The sequence below is a fragment of the Helianthus annuus genome, chromosome 4 (genome assembly GCF_002127325.2).
Source record: "Helianthus annuus cultivar XRQ/B chromosome 4, HanXRQr2.0-SUNRISE, whole genome shotgun sequence".
NCBI classification, from domain to species: Eukaryota; Viridiplantae; Streptophyta; class Magnoliopsida; order Asterales; family Asteraceae; genus Helianthus; species Helianthus annuus.
In genome coordinates this window covers 165,662,701-165,681,349 of record NC_035436.2, presented here as the reverse complement: position 1 = coordinate 165,681,349, position 18,649 = coordinate 165,662,701, and positions in this window count along the sequence as shown.

Genomic DNA, 18,649 nt, shown 5'->3' with positions numbered 1-18,649 from the left:
CATAAGTGTTTATCAAAACGTCCACGATCCCTGTCCACAACGACTGTGCCTCCCCTACAAGCTCCATGTATACCTAAGGTCCTGCAAGGCATGTAACAGAGAGTCAACAACTACTTGAGCGAGTTCACAGTTGGTTTGTTCAGTTATAGTAATCGTATTGTAAATCGTATGTTCGTTTAGTAATCCAAGTATCGTATGCATTTGTATCGCAACCCTCTAGGCATGTGTGCGAAGTTTAGTGGGGGTTTCCCAAGTATTCTAGACTAGGTATATTTGTATCGCAGCCCACCCGGCATGTGTGCGAAGTTTAGCGTATGGTTCGCGGCCATTCCAGGCATGTATGCGAAGATTAGTTCTATTATCGCAGCCATTCCCGGCGTGTGTGCGAAGAGAAGTATTTGTATAACTAGTCTAGCAGTATCTATCAACAATCCTCCCTCTCCCGAGGCCCATAGTACGTAATCCCGATAATAACTTAAGTTCAAGTAATCATCCAAAAACCCATTCCCGACCCTGGGAACCCATGCCTTAGTAAGGGTGTGAACTCACCTTGGTTTTGCTCGGCAGATACACAGAAAAGTTCAATTAAGCTATAAGGTGGTCAACCACGTCCAGAAAACCGAGAAGCCTAGATTGCTCGAGATGGTTGGTTTCGGGTGAGGGCTGTCGTCCGGTTCTAAGAGAAAACGAGAGAGAGAGAGCACTAGGGTTTGTGTATGTGTAAAGTGTTTTGCAAGTATCAGGAGTATACCCCTACTCCTAGTGTTATGCATGTAATTGGAGTGGGCCGAACCCATCATTGGGCCGCCCTTGAGGTCTCGAGTTGGGTACATGGTTTGCGAGTGAGGTTGGGCCGAGAGAAAGGTGTGCAGTCCAAATTTCATAACACGCAACATAATAAAAACTCATAACATTCAACACAATCATACATATCAACTTGTCACGCAACGTTCATACAAGTTAACACGTAAGACAAGAGACGGTTCTAAAATACGAGTTGTCACATTATCCCCAACTTGAAAGAAATTTCGTCCCGAAATTTGGTACGTACTCACTGAGGAAGCTAGGTAAGTTGTATCGTTTACTGGTTTTCCTGGGGTGTCACATAAATGAAGAGGTTAATTGTAATTATGATAATCTGCTTTTGTTCTTTGAAGTTCTAAAATTTGTCCCTTGGGTTTCTTGATATTTAATTTTATAGTTTTCCCATAAAAGTTGGGGTTTGAAAAGGTTTTTGCATTAAAAGACTACTGTTTGGAAATATACATTAATATGTTTATATTAAATCTACACATTTTGATTGATTAGATTATTAAATATACAATGACTTTAAGTGTGATTTCAGTATATAAACTCATAGCCACTTCACCTGTTTTTCATCATGTTTTCCTATAAAGATATCATACTTTCAGGAAAGTCGAGTAATATAGTTTATTGAAATGGCGTCATACACTTCTGCAAAATCAGATGATTTAAAGCAGCATTTTGTCAGGCAAATTGAGGAACAGGTGTATGAAGATAGGGCTACTCTTCAAGAGCTGAAGAGATGTTTTGATGGATTGCAAGTTGTCATGTTCATGATAGAGCAGGTTTCCAGAAATCTGATGCGGATGCCTTCAACTTCAATTCCTGAGCTTTGTGTTGTCAGTAATATAGAGTGCGATGATAGAGACGTGGAGTTCATGGCGATGCTAAATGACATACATCGAGAGGTTCAATAATCGATGGAGATGAAGCTAAAATTTCTTAATTCTTCCTGTTATTGTTAGATTTGAAAGTTTAGTTGTTCAGTATGTTATGTAATTATTGGACTTTTAATGTCATGAATAAATGAATAAATTTTAATCTTATGAATCTATGTTGTTGCGTTTTACTTTTACTATTTAGTGTTTGAGTTTGATTTAGATTTAGATTATGTTGATGTTAAATTGTGTCTGAAGAGATGTTTGGTAAGTCAACAGAGGTTTAATAGGATCAAGGGTTGGTTTAATGGTGAACAGATGAGTGCAAAGATAAAACAAGGTATAAAATTTGAACATTGATAACAGTTTTTTGAAGAATTTGTGCTCCTACAAATTACAGAGAGTTAATATTTGGAGTTGTAAAAGGTTTGTTGTAGTTAAAGTTTGGTAAAAGAGAACATCTGCTGATGATGAAAGACTGAAGAAGGAAAGGTCAGCTGAGACCAGATGTTAAAGAACAACAGATGATATTCAAAATATGTTGAGCCAACAAAAGGTTTTTTATAGTAACAGTGGTTAGGTTAATAGCAGATGTTGTGAGTTTGTTAGTCCATTAGATTAGATGTTGCACAGTATGTGAAATTGTAATTGTAGACCTTTGTATAAGCATGTTGCTGTTGTCATATATTCAAACCTTCTTATGAAACAACTGTGTATGCTAACGACTGTTGATTTACCACTGTTGAATAAATAAATAAATTTTAATACTATTAATCTTTGTTGTCGCATCTTCATTTTAATTATTTCAGTCATTCCTAAGTGTTATTATATATTTTGAATAACATCTAAGGATTGCAGACTGACATTGATGTTGATGTGTAACATCTAGAATATTTGTTCATCAATAACAGTTTTTTGGAAGAATTTGCGGTAAGACCTAATTACAAAGAGTCGATATTTGCTGTTGTAAAAGGTGTGTTGTAGCTAAAGTCTGATAAAAGAGAGCATCTGCTGATGAATAAATGTTTGAAGATGCAAAGGTCTGCTATGGGCCAACAGATGTTAACGAACAAAAGATGATATTCAATCTTAAAATGCTCAACAGAGGTTTTGATACTAACAGTGGTTGGGCTAATAGCATATGTTAGACTAACGACTGTTGAGTTACAGCTGTTGAAAACAACTGTTTTTGAAACTTCTGCTTGCCTAAAAATACATCCACTGCTAAAAGGTACCGTGTGTGTCACACCCCTAATTTCCATGTGTCACCGGTGGGCCCGGTGGGGAGTATCGTGACGTAGTTGATATCATCATAGTCAAACAACAAAAATTTAAAATGCACAGCGGAAGCAAAAAGATAGATTTATTTCAACCGAATAAATATTGTAATATTTAAGTATCACAATGTAGTTGAAACAGATCCACAGGTGGATCAAAATAAAGAGGAAACATAGTTAAACAGAATTTGGCGTCCAAGCTTGCGAGACTCTAAGTGACGCTAAGGAGAGGTCAGCCTATTACGCGTAGTACCTACACTTAATCTTTTTGGGAAAATATGTCAGTTTACACTGGTAAATACAATTTAACTGACTCATTTTGAAAAGGTTTAAAAATTGATTTAAATGCACATGGCATAAAAAGATTTTGATAACTTGGGATAATTATATGAATATAATACTTGTAAAGAATTACATGTTTATTTTGCGTCCAGTAGCCCGGTTCGTGTCGGGTTAAAGATTAATAGACACACCACATAGTATAGTCCCGCGGCGGGAAACCAGCGGTTATACTCTGATAAATGTAAATGCACTGACGGGTGTACGCCTACACCCGTGTGCTAAGGTCGTGGCCATTCTTTGAATGATGCCAAGGATATCCGGGACATGGTCATTAAACTCCCAAAGGCATTAAACAAACAAAACAAAATTTTAGACGGGTCTTCTTGATAATACTTAACCACTAATCGATTAAGGTCAAATGCCCGACCAAGCGGTATTTTATATACCGTACCCTAAGCCCGTATAGGGAAAATAATTTAAAAGTATTTACCTGAGCAAGTATTGTCACAATTAGCGAGTGCAAATATCTTTTACTGGATCTCCTATTCTGGAACGAAGGTTTATAATAACCTATTAGAATCCAAACGGGTCTTTAATTTAGCCTAAGCTTAGACCGGTTAGTTTTAAAGAAAGAATACGGTTCAATCGCATGGAAGGCGAAGACCGGATTAGAATGTGGTTTTGACCCGACAAGCTTGCATGCTTGTTTAATATGGGTAACTTAAACACATTCTGGATTTTGAGACAATAAAGATATGGTTTGACCCGTTTCGGCTAAAATGTGTAAACTAGTTACATAAGCCGATCCGAACGCGAAAGTGCGTAACGGGTAACCATATGAATCATATACAAGTTCCGTGAGTTAATATGCACTAAATATGTTGTGATATCAGTAAGATATCTCCTATTATGCCCAAAATGATTTTAAACACAAACTATGCCTCATAAGGGCATTTTGGTCATTTTAAAGGGTATAAAAAGAGTTTAATTTGTAATCTGAGTTACAGGTCTGATTCATTTAGCAAATATACTTAATTTAATAAGTTATAACAGTAGGGTATCATATATATGTGAATTTTATTAATTATAAACATCCTATGCACCGAAGGGGCATTTTGGTAATTTCACATAAGCCTAAAAGGTCAAAACTGGAAACCCTGAGTTTAAAACTTTTGTTTACTATTATAATATAAAAATTTACTGAATATATCAGTAGGTATCAACCCTTATATATATAAACTAGTTTTGATACATACTATATCGTAAAAATGCTTAAAAAGGCGATTTGGAGTCATTTCTGGGATTTGAAAGAAAAGCTGATATTTTTATAATTCCAGAAGGGTCAAAAATAATTTATTTAACATAATAAATCAGTAGAAAAAGGTTTGAGGTCAAAAGGATTTATAAAACTCATTTTATAGCCCAAAAGGGCAAAACCGACAATAACCGAATTAAGCTTAAAACTCTAAGTTATGCTCAGCCTAAAAATAAATAAAAATCTCCAAAAATCCCAAAATATTATTTTATATCAGCAGGTAAAAATTTTGGTATTAAAATTTGGGTTTAGATAGGCTATATGCTAATTACGCCAATTAATTACTAAGAATGCTTCTAATTACGCTAATGAGCATAACTCTTAATCTAGAACTCAAACTGATGTAAAATTTTAAGTACAAGTTTATAAATCAGTAATTAAGGTGTCTACTCTTTTATATTTTCAAAAATCACATTTTAAGGTGAAGAGGGCATAATAGTCAACATTTAAGCAATTAACGGAAACACGCATATGAATTAGATGTCTAATGAACCAAGTTGTATAATCACAGAGGGTTATATTAACATGTAATTAGGTCCACATGAAGCTCTAAGGCAATCCCAAACTTGGCTTAAACGGGTCAGAACTGAAAGTCAAAGCATAAGTCAAACTATGCGACTTTCGGTTCCAAACCGAGCCTAAACTGAAAATTTCCGAGTTGAACATGTTTAGACGTGTTCTTATATTAATTACCAAGTTATTTTAATGACAAAACAGGTTGCATGAATCCTACATTGCTAATTATGTATTAATTTGGAATTAAGCATTCTGTTGACTTTTTAAGGTAAGCTTTGACCCGACAATTGGCATAGTTAGAGTGGGAATCTAAGAATACCCTTTTAAGGGTTTATTACCCACATAATTACCTACTTATAGGTATTTTTAATTCGAGATTTGACTGAGTAATTATTGTTTAATCTCGAAGTCAAACCTTAATTAGGACGGTTTGACTTTTAGCTAATTAACTAAGCTAAACTGAACTAAGAATGATTAGGAACACTTACAATGGTCCTAAATATGATTAGGGACTTAAGGGAAGATAGTTGCTGATCAGGGAAGCTCCAGAGAATGCTTGAAGTTGAGTTTGAATAAGCAAGTCCCAAAGTTCACAACTCCTTCTTCTTATATAGTGCACCAAATGTCACAAGATCTTGCCAAGGAAGTCTACAATTGTTGTGAGATGATCCCAGGTGTCTCTATGATGCTATATAATACCTATCAAGCCCCTGAATTCGAATACCACCTAAATAAGGCGTTGGAACTGGCTGAACAGGCAGCTGTCCATTTTCTGCTGCCAGCGACAGGCTTACGGACCGTAAGCAAAATGCCTTACGGTCCGTATCCACCCCTTGCGGACCGTAAGCCTATACGGATACGGTGCGTAACCGACCCTGGTCTGATGCGCCCAGATATGCTCCTTGCGGACCGTATGTTTAACTGGTTGCGGTCCGTAACCGAGCCTTGCGGACCGTAAGCTTAAAGCCATCGGTCCGTAACCGATGACCAGAATCCAAAAATTTGTAAACTTCCAAATTTTTGACCATGCAACTTTGAAAACTCCGAATCTCATGCCATCTTTTTCAGTTGAGGGTTCCTTTGCTCAGCCTTTGCATGCTTTCCATCCACTTACACCACTTTGGCTCCTTGTGCAAGGTTTTTGAAGTGTCGGAAATCTGAAGAATACATGTTTAGCTCAAGTTCAATTCCTTTAATCAAGTGTTGCAAATTTCTACTCATTGTAGTAATATTTTAAGAATCCAATTTCCATAAAAATGGAATTTTATTTATTTAGAAACAACCGGCTAATATATCAGATGTTTATTATAATGATTTAAGGTCTTGGGATTTATCACTTGGGTCGCTCAGAGGAATTTTAATAACATGTCGCCCTTGGGTCGTTCAGAGGTATTTTAATAACATGACGCCCTTTTCAATCCTACCATACATCCTTATTTGATCCGGGTTCCTGACACGTTTGTCTCACATGACACGTGTCTTTATTTTTATTGGGTATGATTTTACGTGGTGTTACAGTGTGTTGTCATATTTTCTGTTTATCCTAATGACTGTTGATTTACTATACTGCTGACTGTCATCCATTATCACAAGAGAGGTTTTGACGTGGACAGATGTTAGCTAAAAATAAAATAACTGCTGAAAGTTAACATCTGTTCTCATAACTTCTGTTTATCTAACGACTGTTAGACTCACACTGTTCCCAACTTCTGTAGTCGACCAACAGAGGTTTCCAAACAACTGTCATCGGTTGTGATGTGTGCGCGACTACACATATTTGTACAATGAAATTACACACGATTTGGTTTTAAATTTATAAAAGTGATTATTACTTTTACATCAAAACACACACGAAAGAGGCAAGTGTACCCCATCATATATGTAGTAAACTATCGGTAAGAACCAAGTATCGATTCAAGGAAATGGGCGGAGAAATAATACTAGACCTTTGTCACTAAACCACCGGTAAAAACATAAGTTGTTTGATTTTTAATAAACTAAAGTAAGCATAAACAAATACTTATAAAACATAGTAGAAAATAGATAAATAGCCTTGCTTAATACACATCCAAAGTATGTCAACTAAATCGGTTTTGGCACTAGAAACATTCGGTCAATTTTCCATTTTAAGACAGTTAGTATCCCTTTCGGGAATCTTAACATGACAATCATTTGGAAAGCTAAAACGATAAACACACTTTAACCACCTAAAATTGTTCTTTAACGTGCAATTGATAAATGTCTATGAAAATCTCTTAAAAATAAGTTAGTCATCCGTTAGGAGTTTTCTAACCACACTTAATCAAGGAAAGCGACACCGATAAACACAATGCAACCACCGAGACAAGCATAAACTAGATTAAATAACAACCGGGTTCATTTTACAAATCTTGCACATAAATTCACCAAGATAGCAATTTTGGCCTAAACTACTAACTCAGCTAACAAATCATGGCAAGAATTTATAACGACACCATTTAACCCGTTAAGGTCTTTATGTGACGGAAAGCTTTCTTGATTAACAATAATTACATTTTATTAAACCACTAACCATTTCTAGTATCATGGTGCACACATTTTAACCAAGCTAAACTAGTTAACCAAGTTTAAAGTTTACTAATACACATGAATGGCAATGGGCCGGGTATTGGTAATCCCAGGCCCGTACCCGGTTGTAATTCTTTGTCCCATACCCGGCCCGTTACCCGTTGGGTATTTTTCGGGTAATTACCCGTCGGGTATCGGGCATACCCACAGGTATCGGGTACACCTGTTAATTTCTTAAAAGTACCCGTTGGAACAAATGTGCAATTTTTACTTTGATGTTTATATAATTTACTATTTTAGTGACTATAACAAATAAAAATATGATTAATAACTTACATATCATTTCAGACCACATATATTAAACTAAAATAAAACGATTACTTAATTAACTAGTTGTGTCAGCACCACTTAATTGCATAAAACATCCACATAATAAAGGGTGATAGCTTCCATATCCAATATACATGCTCAAAAATAAGTTATATGTTCACTAAACACTTGCCAAATACATATCCACATATGACTATAGAGAAGGTAATAAGTACATGCACTAGGTTTATATATATGGAAATCTATAATACAATACTTTTGGGTATTATTCGGGTAAATGGGTCGGGTATCGGGCGGGTATCACTAAATCCCATACCCGTACCCATACCCGAATTTTTTCTATTTTTAAGCCCGTACCCGGCCCATACCCATTGGGCTTCGGGTATACCCGACCCGTATGTTTCGGGTTTCAGGTATACCCGTCGGGCTTGGGCTTTTTTGCCATCCCTACTAATACAAGATTAATTAAGCTTCATTTTTCATCTATCTTAACTAACCAAATACCAATTATCCAACACAATTACTTATAATCAAGAAATCAATATCAATAACAAGGTTGCAAATTAATCATCAAAGATAATCATAGAAAATACTTCCAAGTGTCATTACAAACAAAGATTAACATACTAATGGCTATGATCAAGCAAGGGATTGTTGTGTTTTTGCCCAAAGGCTACAATAATACATAAACATTAATCTAAATGCTTGAAAGATTAACAAAATCATGGAAAGATTAGAAAACCAAACCATAAACAAGCATAAGATTAAGAATCTGGAAGATAACAAAGCTAATCGGTACAATGTGGCTTGAATCCGGGTGAAAGCAGAAGCCTCCGGAGCCTGAAAATCGCCAGAATCGCTTCCAAAATGTCCAGAGTTACGAGCAGAATGTCTCTGCAAGTTTTTATATAATTTCGATCTCGCACAGTCGTGCATCCTGTCGCACGATCGTTCACTTTATGAGTTATTGGAGGTATGGTCCACCATACTGCATGACGTCAGCAGAGTTGACTGGTCTTCGATCTCGTACGACCATTCCTTTGGACGCACGATCGTTCACTTTCGGGATCATATTGCACGGACGACTGCACTGGTGGTGCAGTTCCGGGGTTTGGCTGGACATCGGATCCGCACGGGGTGCAACCAACCGCATGCCCGTTCATTACCGGGATATGCGTGCACGCCGGGTCGCACCCTCGTTCACTGCCGGGCTGGACTGCATTTGTCGGAGATGCACGGTCGTTCATATGGTCGCACGACCGTTCCACTTTCCCAGGTCAGAATTCCAAGAGAATGTTCGCAACTTTGTCGTTTCGTCCGGAAAGTCCTCGTTTTCACTATCATCTTGTCTGGTATGCTGTTTTAGGCCTGTAAACAAAAGTATACATGATTAGGTATCCGAATGACGGTTTTACGGCCGAAATTTCATAAAATGGGGATAAATTGGGGGACTAAAATATGTGTAAATTAGCGAATATCTGTTGTCGCAAGAGAGGTTCTGACGTGGACAGATCTTAGCCATCAGATATTTGTAACTACTACCACGTCAGCCTTCACTTTTTCTTTCTATATAAAAGCTGTTTCATCCCTAAATCAAGCTTCTACCACTGCCGTCTCGAATTCAAAATTTTCAAAAACAGTTTCCAGCATATTAAAAACCCTTCAACTTAAACCCTGTTTCATTCCCCAAATCACCTTTTTCTCCGATCATGTCTCTGAACATCAAAAACCCTCACAACTACCTCCCCATCTTCTAGAAAACCAGCAAAAATACCAGCTTTCACTCAATAATTGACCTTTTAACGTCATCAAAATATAAATCAATCCTTACTACTGATGCTCCAGTTCATACAGAAACACTATGACAATTTTGGTTTAATGTTGAAATAGAGTCTGAAGATAATAATCCAGTTGCCATCACATCTAAGGTCAGGAAAAGTGTGGTACGAATTTCTCCATTTACAATTTCCACTACATTTGCATTGGACGACTTGGGAGGTAAGACCAACTTTGGAAAACCTGAACTTCATACAGAGTTCATTGAAAGAGGGTATGATGCACAATTAAAGGAAGTTACTATGTACAAACCAAACTTCTCTCCGCCAATGAAATTTTTGTTTCATACTCTTTTAACTTGTCTCTTAGCCAAGACCACGACATTTAATGAGATACCTTTAAACATTTAGTATGTGGGTTATGCTATTTTAACAAAATCTGATTACAATTTATCACAAGCACTATTTTCTGATTTGTTGACTAATGTGAAAAATGTGAAAAATTTGAAAAAAGGTATTCGTAATAATGCTTTTCTGTTGTATCCAAGACTTCTAAGCTACTACCTACGGAAACAAGTGTCACAAACAGATTTTGAACAAGGTGCAGCTTTTCAAATAAATAGTCTTACAAGTAAAACTTTTACTAGACTTATGGATAAAGAGTAAAAAGTTTCAAAAACAGAAACAAAGGGGGATGAGCCTGTTTTCGATGCGTCCACATCTGTTGCTCAAACCTCTGTTGTTAGGATCTGAGGCTGACATGATTGTGTTTGTTTGCATAAAATGAATAATTAGAATATATGAAATGATATAAGTGCAGAGGAAATGAGTAGCAAACTTTGTAAACACAATCAAAGGAATAAAATAGTTTGATAAACACATGCTTTTCATTGAGTCGAAGGATTAAACAATACAAAGCAAATGATTATAGCATGTTTACATACTAAACTCCCCCTCAGCCTGATACTCCAGAGTTGGTTGCACAAGATGAAAGGATTGAATTGAGGAGGAGAACTCACTCAAAACGAATCAAATGTAACAGTACAGAGTACCGCTCCATTTATAGGCAAACCAAACTACTGATGTACCTCAGCTGACGTCACCATGATAGTGACATCTAACGACCTAACAAACTATAAACACTGACCTATACAAACTACTGTTGTCTAAACAACTGATTGATAATACAATACAATACAAGACAAGTCTAACACTGTTCCCGTTCCACTGTTGTAACCTAAGCACTGATTACTTGAACATCAGTTCTTCAAAAGGTGATCAGTCTTTGAATGAGCAGTGCTTGAGTCTTTAGCAGTACTTAGAACACAGCAGTAGATAGAGCAACAGAGTTTATCTTCAGCAGTCTTTTGAGTATCATCAGTGTTTGATTCATCAGTTGTTGTAGTTGAGCAGCACTTAAGATCCATCAGCTGTTAGAATACCACTGTCAAGGGGAGAGCAAAGTGTAAACTGCTGCTTATTGGTAATCCACTGATGTGATCCGGTTTTGGCTTTACATTATCTGTTCCTCTGGTAGGGTTCAATCCCAACAATCTCCCCTGGAACAGATAATGCCAAAACCCTTCATTATTCAGGACCTTTATTACTCATCAAGAGTGTCTTAGCTTGTTCTTTGAATTCAGCTTCAAATTCCTTTGCACTCTGGTCATCCTCATCCCTACACAGTGAAAGTTCAAGGAGATCCTGCAAATCTTCAACACTAAGGCCTAGTGCTTCTTTCCTTGATATGTACTTCACTTCGCCATTGGCTCTGACCAGGGTCAATACGTGGGTCTTTTGATCAGACATCCACTTTAGTATTTTTAAGCCAAGTGGGTTTCTTGGGAGAGACTTATTTGCTGATGAGTTGAGAGATGATGGCCTTGAAAACATCTGCAGACTTTCAGACATTCTTTTGAAAGCTTCTTCAATGACTTTGTCTGCTGCAGCTATATCTTCTGCAGTTTCTTGTTCAATAAGCTCTTGTCTTTCAACTTCTGTCTTGTCTTTTGCAGTGTTTGGAGATGCAGGTTTGTTGAGTACCTTCTTAAACAGGTTTTGAAGCTTTGATGAGCTGTCTTCATTCAGACCCATTTTTAAGATGGTGTCCTTGAGATACTCTGCTTCTTTTTCTATGACCTCTTCTTCAGTCAGCTATTTGCCTTCATCTTGGTTTGACCCAAGAGTAGGACTGTCTGCTGATTTTAACATTGTCTTGAGGTTTTCAATTTTCTGTTCAAGCTTCATCATATGTTCTCTTTTCTTTGAAGCATCTGAAGCAGTTTTCTTCCTTTTCTTTAGCCTCTCATAGGCTTCATCAATCTGCTGCCTAGACCATTTTGATATGGCTTTAGCAGTGTCCATCTTAACATCCACCAGCTCTCTTTTCTTTCCTTTATATTCAGCAGTGAGGTCAGCAATGAGCTTTTTGTATTTACTCCAGTTGGAGCGTTTTTCCTTTTTGAAGGATCATTCTTGATTCTTTGGATCCTTTCAGCCTCATGCTTTAAAGCTACTAATAGCCATTCTTTAAACTGTTGTTCTTCTGCAGGATAGAATTTTTCTTTCATGATAAAGGCTAGAAGTTGTTCTCTTAACCTCTTCTTTTGATCAGCCTTTTCTTTATCTAGCTCATGTGCAAATTCTTCTATCTGCTTTACCTTTGTAAGGTAGAACTCCAGTCTTTTAGCAATGCCTTCTTCGCTTAGACCTTCACTTTCACTGTCAACCTTAGCTTTTACTTTAGCCTGCCTTTCCTTGATCTTGAGGTAATCACCAATATCTTCTGGTGGCATGTAGCCTATGAGTGAGGAGAATCTTCTTTTTGAAGGATCTTCTTCTGTATAGAATTGCCTCATCTCATTTTTGAGAGCTTCAATTTCCAGTGGATATTTTGCAGCATTAGGATCATGTATTCCCTCATTGGCAGGTATTGGCTTCCTTTTTCTACTGAGGAGCTTTGGTTGTGATATAGGAAAGGATAGAGCAGTGGTGGATGGTTGACTAACAACTGTTGAAACAACTGGTGTCTCAACTGCTGTTGTCATTACAACTGCTGATGTATCAGCAGATGTCTTCTGCTTTTGAGCAGGGGTTATTGTGGCAGTTGTTTGGGTGGTGATCAGTGGTTGACTGGCAGTAGTTGAAACAACTTGTGTTTCAACTACTGTTGCCATTACAACAGATGTTGTGACACCTGTTGTCTTCTGCTTTTTGGCAGGAGGTGATGATGGTTTGGTAGTTTTTGGTTTTGATGGTGGTTTTTGTGCTGTGGACACAGATGGTGGTGGTGGAACAGTAGTTGTGGTGGTGTGTGGTGATGTGGTGTGTGCTGGAGGTGTTTGTGTTGATGATATGGCAGTTGTTTGGCTACTGACAGCAGTTTTTGTAACTGTTGAAGTATCAGCTGTTTGATTTGAAGATTTTGTATCAGTTGTTTTTGTAACTGCTGATGTATCTTCTGGTTCAATATACATTCCATTTTCAATTCCTTTCTTTCTTAACTTGATTTTCTCCCCCTTTTTGGCATTATCTGCCAGGGGTGTATCCATGAAGAAGATGGTAGATGGAACTTTTTCACTCTGGGCAGTCTTTTGTATGCTAGCCTTTATTGCCTTGATATCTGCTTGAGTGTCTTTGAACCTTGATTCCACCATGTTGGTCAGCATTTTTACTTGAATGGCATGCTTTTGATCAGCCATATGTTGCTATTTTTCAAGCATGGGTTGGAAGATATTCCATAGCTCATTTGCAGCAAATGCTTGTGGAGCAGATGCTTGAGCAGGAGGAACAGTTGATTGGGCTTTTTGAGCTTCTAACAGCTGCTGCACCATATCTTTTATCTCGGCAACAGAAGATTCCAAGTTTTCAACTCTGGCCGTCAATTCATTATATTTTGAATCATCACCTGAATTAACAGGATCATCTGAATCCCCACCAGTGGTGGTTGTATCAATGTGTGACTTAGGAACAGAGTCCCAAAAATCATCCATTGAGACCCCTTTTTCTTGGTACTGGGGCCTTCTTTCTTCAGCACTTGATAAACCTTTGATGGTACCAGTGTTTAAAGTTAACTCACTGGTGGTTACCGAAGTTTCCATGGAAGAAATTGCCTTCAAGGGAGTCTTATTGATGTAACAACTGTCCAAATGAAGATCTGTTGATCCATCAGTTGTAGTTGCTGCTCCACTTGAACTACCTCCGAGAGTTACTTGTAACTCAGGGGGTGTAACCTCCTCAACTGTTGCTGGGATAACAGAGGTATTAGCATCAGACCCAGTCACTTGTGGTGATATACTCTCAGTAATAGGTGATTGAGAGGAACTGGTTTGTGTCTGTGCAATAACAACTGCATGCAACAGGGGTATTATTGATTGCGGCAATATGATTGGTGAGGGTATGGGTGTTGAAAGAGACATGTCCTTGGGATCAGAACTGTGGAAGATGGATCCGAGTGGGTCCAGAGCTTCATATTGCGGTGTCCCTGTGCTTACAACCTGATCCTTTTGAGAGGATGCAGGAGGAGTTTTAGGCTGGAGTTGAGATCTTTCTTCCAACTGCTGTGAGGAAGTAGCAGCAGTGGTTACTTGTGACTTTTGTGTTGTCACTGGCATTGACTCTGGGATCTCATCTTCCAGAGTTGCCTTTGGTGTGGGTTTGGTGGGTTTTCTGGATGTTTTTCTTTTGGTCTTTTTGGTGGCAGGTGTGGGTTTCAAAGCAGTGGGTGTGCTACTTTGATCACCTGGAGCAGTGGGCTCAGCAGAGGTTGCCTGAGGATCAGTGGCAGTTTCTAAAACCTGCTCAGGCATTTTTGTTTTTAATTTTATTGGTGCCATCATTCTTGAAAATGTTTCAATTGTTAAACAATTTATTTTGAAAGAGACACCTTGTTTGGGTAATTCTGCTTCTTTCTCTACAAATTTTTGTTCAAAATAGTAGCTTAGAAATCTTGGAAAGAGCAGAAATGCCTTATTATCAACGTTCTTTACCAAATCATCAAATATTTCCTGGGAGTAATTATAATTTTTATCGTTTAAAATTGCATACCCCAGGCATTGGATTTTTGTTGGTATCTCATTAAAAGACGTTGTTTTATTAGAAACACACATGAGTAGTGTGTGGAATAAAAATCTGGGTGCAGAAGGGAAGTAACCTTTTTGTACGGTATCCCTATTTGGTTGTTCTGCATAGCCCCTGTTCATGAAATCCTTTATCAACTCGTCTTTAGTAAATGAGGTTTTTCCTTTCAAATCATCGAGTTTAAAGATTTCAGAGATGGATTTTGGAGAGATTTGTACCTTCTTACCCTGTATCGAGGAGTTGATGGCGGCGATGATGTCTCCTTGTTTTTCAAGGGTGGCATTTTTCCAGAACTCTCTCTGGGTATCAAGGTAAATGGGAGCGTCTGCTGTTATCAAAGTTTTGTACTTTGATGCAGAAAGGATGTCAAGGATGGAGTCGAAGGTGTGGTTATCGGTAGGTTTTGTGAGTATACCTACATAGTTGTGTGGAGCTTTGTAGCGAATCTCCGGTGTTTCAGCGACCATTTTAGTGGCATCTGCTGTTGTGGAGGAAGATGATGGTTTTGATTTTGTTTTCGATTTTGATTTCGTCATTTTTGATGAAGAATATCGAAGAAGATTTTTGGAGTTATGAGAGGGAAACTGCTATGAGAAGAGAACTTTTGGAATTCAATTCGACAGTAAAACCCTGTTTTGGTGTTAGGGCAGAGTTTATTTAGGAAGAAAAAGGTGAATGCTGATGTGAGAGCGGTTATAATGATCTGACGGCTAAAAGCTGACCACGTGGCAACCCCTGATGAAATGGTAAATAATGGAGGACAGTTGTTTTGACAACTACTGATGGAACAATCATCAGTAGTTACAACGGTAATGAAATGAAACAGTGGATGTATCAGTGGATGAAACAAAGATTTTAAACATCAGTGTTTTGGAGAAGCAGAGGTTGACTCTCAGCAGTGGACAGGCTTTAGAGAACAGATGTTGAGGCACAACAACATTTTAGGAACAACAGTGGTAGAAAATAAAATTGTTTCAACAACTGATAGTGCAGCAGTGTTTCAACTTTTGACAAACAATGTTAGCATCTGCTTGTTCAGATGTAGAACTTGATTTTGCTTTGTGAAAGCACAGTATCTTGTCTAACATCTGTTGAGCACTTGAGATGCTATTCTTAACAAAATACATTTTATATGTAAATTATCAAGATTAAATTGCCAGCAGTTATCTACAGGAATTTTGTTCAAGGTTTTGCCAAATGTCAATTATTTAGACAATGGTTTAGCATCCTAGATGATGAAGACATTTCTACATGAGCTGCTCATTTTATGTCTAATTACATGAACTAGATCATGAGTATCTCAGTAGTCTAAATCAATTTGCAATCAATTTATGATCTGTGAAAACCAAACTTGAGCTTAACATGACCTTGATAGGTGTGTCATTTCCTTTTAACCAGATTTAAGGATAGTAATTTCACACAAAAATAAGGAAATTACATCCTGACCAGAGATGAACTTTTACTATCAAAAATGAGTAAACGTGCAAAATATATTTTAGAAAAATGAAAGATATCTGGCTTTATTAAGAGAAAAACACCTTAAAAAAATGAAAGGATGTTTAGAAAAATAATCAAAAGGATCTGAAAGCTTTACACATAAGTTTATGATCATATCATTCTCAAGTATTTTTGACCACTGTTTGAGGTCATTTTCTTGTCAATTGATTGTAAATTCCTTTTAAGCACCATCACTGGAGATGCTATTGTTACCAGAACAATTCCTGTATTGATGAATGCACACAGTTGCATAATGACCACTAATGACCTGATTTTAACCTCAAGAGTGTTTTATGCTTATACTCTTTTCTTTTGATTTCAAAACTTTTGAGATAGCTACACTTTGAGATTTGTTCATTTTCCTTTTCCCTTTCTACCCTTTTTATTCACATGTTCAGATATACTCACTAGGAGATTATATTTTGAACATACTTTGTCCATAATCACTTTGAAGCAATGTTTTGAGAGATCTGACCATATTTGAGCATGTTTTATTACAGATCACACGTTACTTATGATTAGGACTGTTTTGACACCTTATTTTCACAAAGTGTTTTAGACAAGGTTGATTTGGTCCTTTTGAAGGTACTCAACTTGCCTTTGAGCACATGAGAGATTTTGACTAAAGTTTTATTTCCCTCTTTTCTATGTCAGCAGTATACTAGTGTTTTAGATGAACACAAGTTCTGCTGATCCGAGGTACATACTTTAGTGTTTTATTGAAAACATCATAGATATCGAAACAACAATTGCAATCAATTTTGAAAACATCGAACGATCCCATAATTTATCAGATATTTCACAGATCTGAAAACTATGAGTGACATATGCATGATAACACTTGTTGTGTGAGATTTGTGTGTCATATGACATCTTGGTTGATTTTCAGAGTATCTGAATAACCATTTTGACCATGATTCACTCGTTACTCTGTTTTTCAACTGAATACAACCAACCTTAGTATCAATGAATTTTGAGCTGAACTGTTATGTCAAATTGATTGTTAGATCGAATTTGACTGTCCAAGCTCTGATACCAATTGTTAGGATCTGAGGCTGACATGATTGTGTTTGTTTGCATAAAATGAATAATTAGAATATATGAAATGATATAAGTGCAGCGGAAATGAGTAGCAAACTTTGTAAACACAATCAAAAGAATAAAATAGTTTGATAAACACATGCTTTTCATTGAGTCGAAGGATTAAACAATACAAAGCAAATGATTACAGCATGTTTACATACTAAACTCCCCCTCAGCCTGATACTCCAGAGTTGGTTGCACAAGATGAAAGGATTGAATTGAGGAGGAGAACTCACTCAAAACGAATCAAATGTAACAGTACAGAGTACCGCTCCATTTATAGGCAAACCAAACTACTGATGTACCTCAGCTGACGTCACCATGATAGTGACATCTAACGACCTAACAAACTATAAACACTGACCTATACAAACTACTGTTGTCTAAACAACTGATTGATAATACAATACAAGACAAGTCTAACACTGTTCCCGTTCCACTGTTGTAACCTAAGCACTGATTACTTGAACATCAGTGCTTTCTTCAAAAGGTGATCAGTCTTTGAATGAGCAGTGCTTGAGTCTTCAGCAGTACTTAGAACACAGCAGTAGATAGAGCAACAGAGTTTATCTTCAGCAGTCTTTTGAGTATCATCAGTGTTTGATTCATCAGTTGTTGTAGTTGAGCAGCACTTAAGATCCATCAGCTGTTAGAATACCACTGTCAAGGGGAGAGCAAAGTGTAAACTGCTGCTTATTGGTAGTCCACTGATGTGATTCGGTTTTGGCTTTACATTATCTGTTCCTTTGGTAGGGTTTAATCCCAACATCTGTTGTTGAGCCAACTGCTCCTATGATCAGGACACCACAACCGGTATTGTGAAACACACACCAGGAAAATGCAAAAAGAAACCTGTCACATCCAAAAAGCCCACCAAAACCAAACAAAATAAAAAGGTTCATCTGGAAGATGAGATCCCAGAGGTTAATCCAGTGACAACACAAATGTCACTTGAAACCACTGTTGCTACTTCCTCATAGTTGTTAGAAAGATCTCAACCCATCCAAACTCCTCATGTATCCTCACAAAAGGATCATGTTGTAAGAACAGGGACACCACAACATGAAGTAGACGTTTCATATGAAAGTATGTTTAAAAGTCCCTCTCCCAGGGCAATCTCGCTTTCTACACCACAACTCTCTTCTCAAGTTCCATCAACAATATTACCTCTGTTTGAAACAATTGAATTTCAGAAATAAAACAGTTCCTCTAATCCACACATTACTGAGAGTAGAGCACAACAAATGACTGTGTCTGAACCAATTC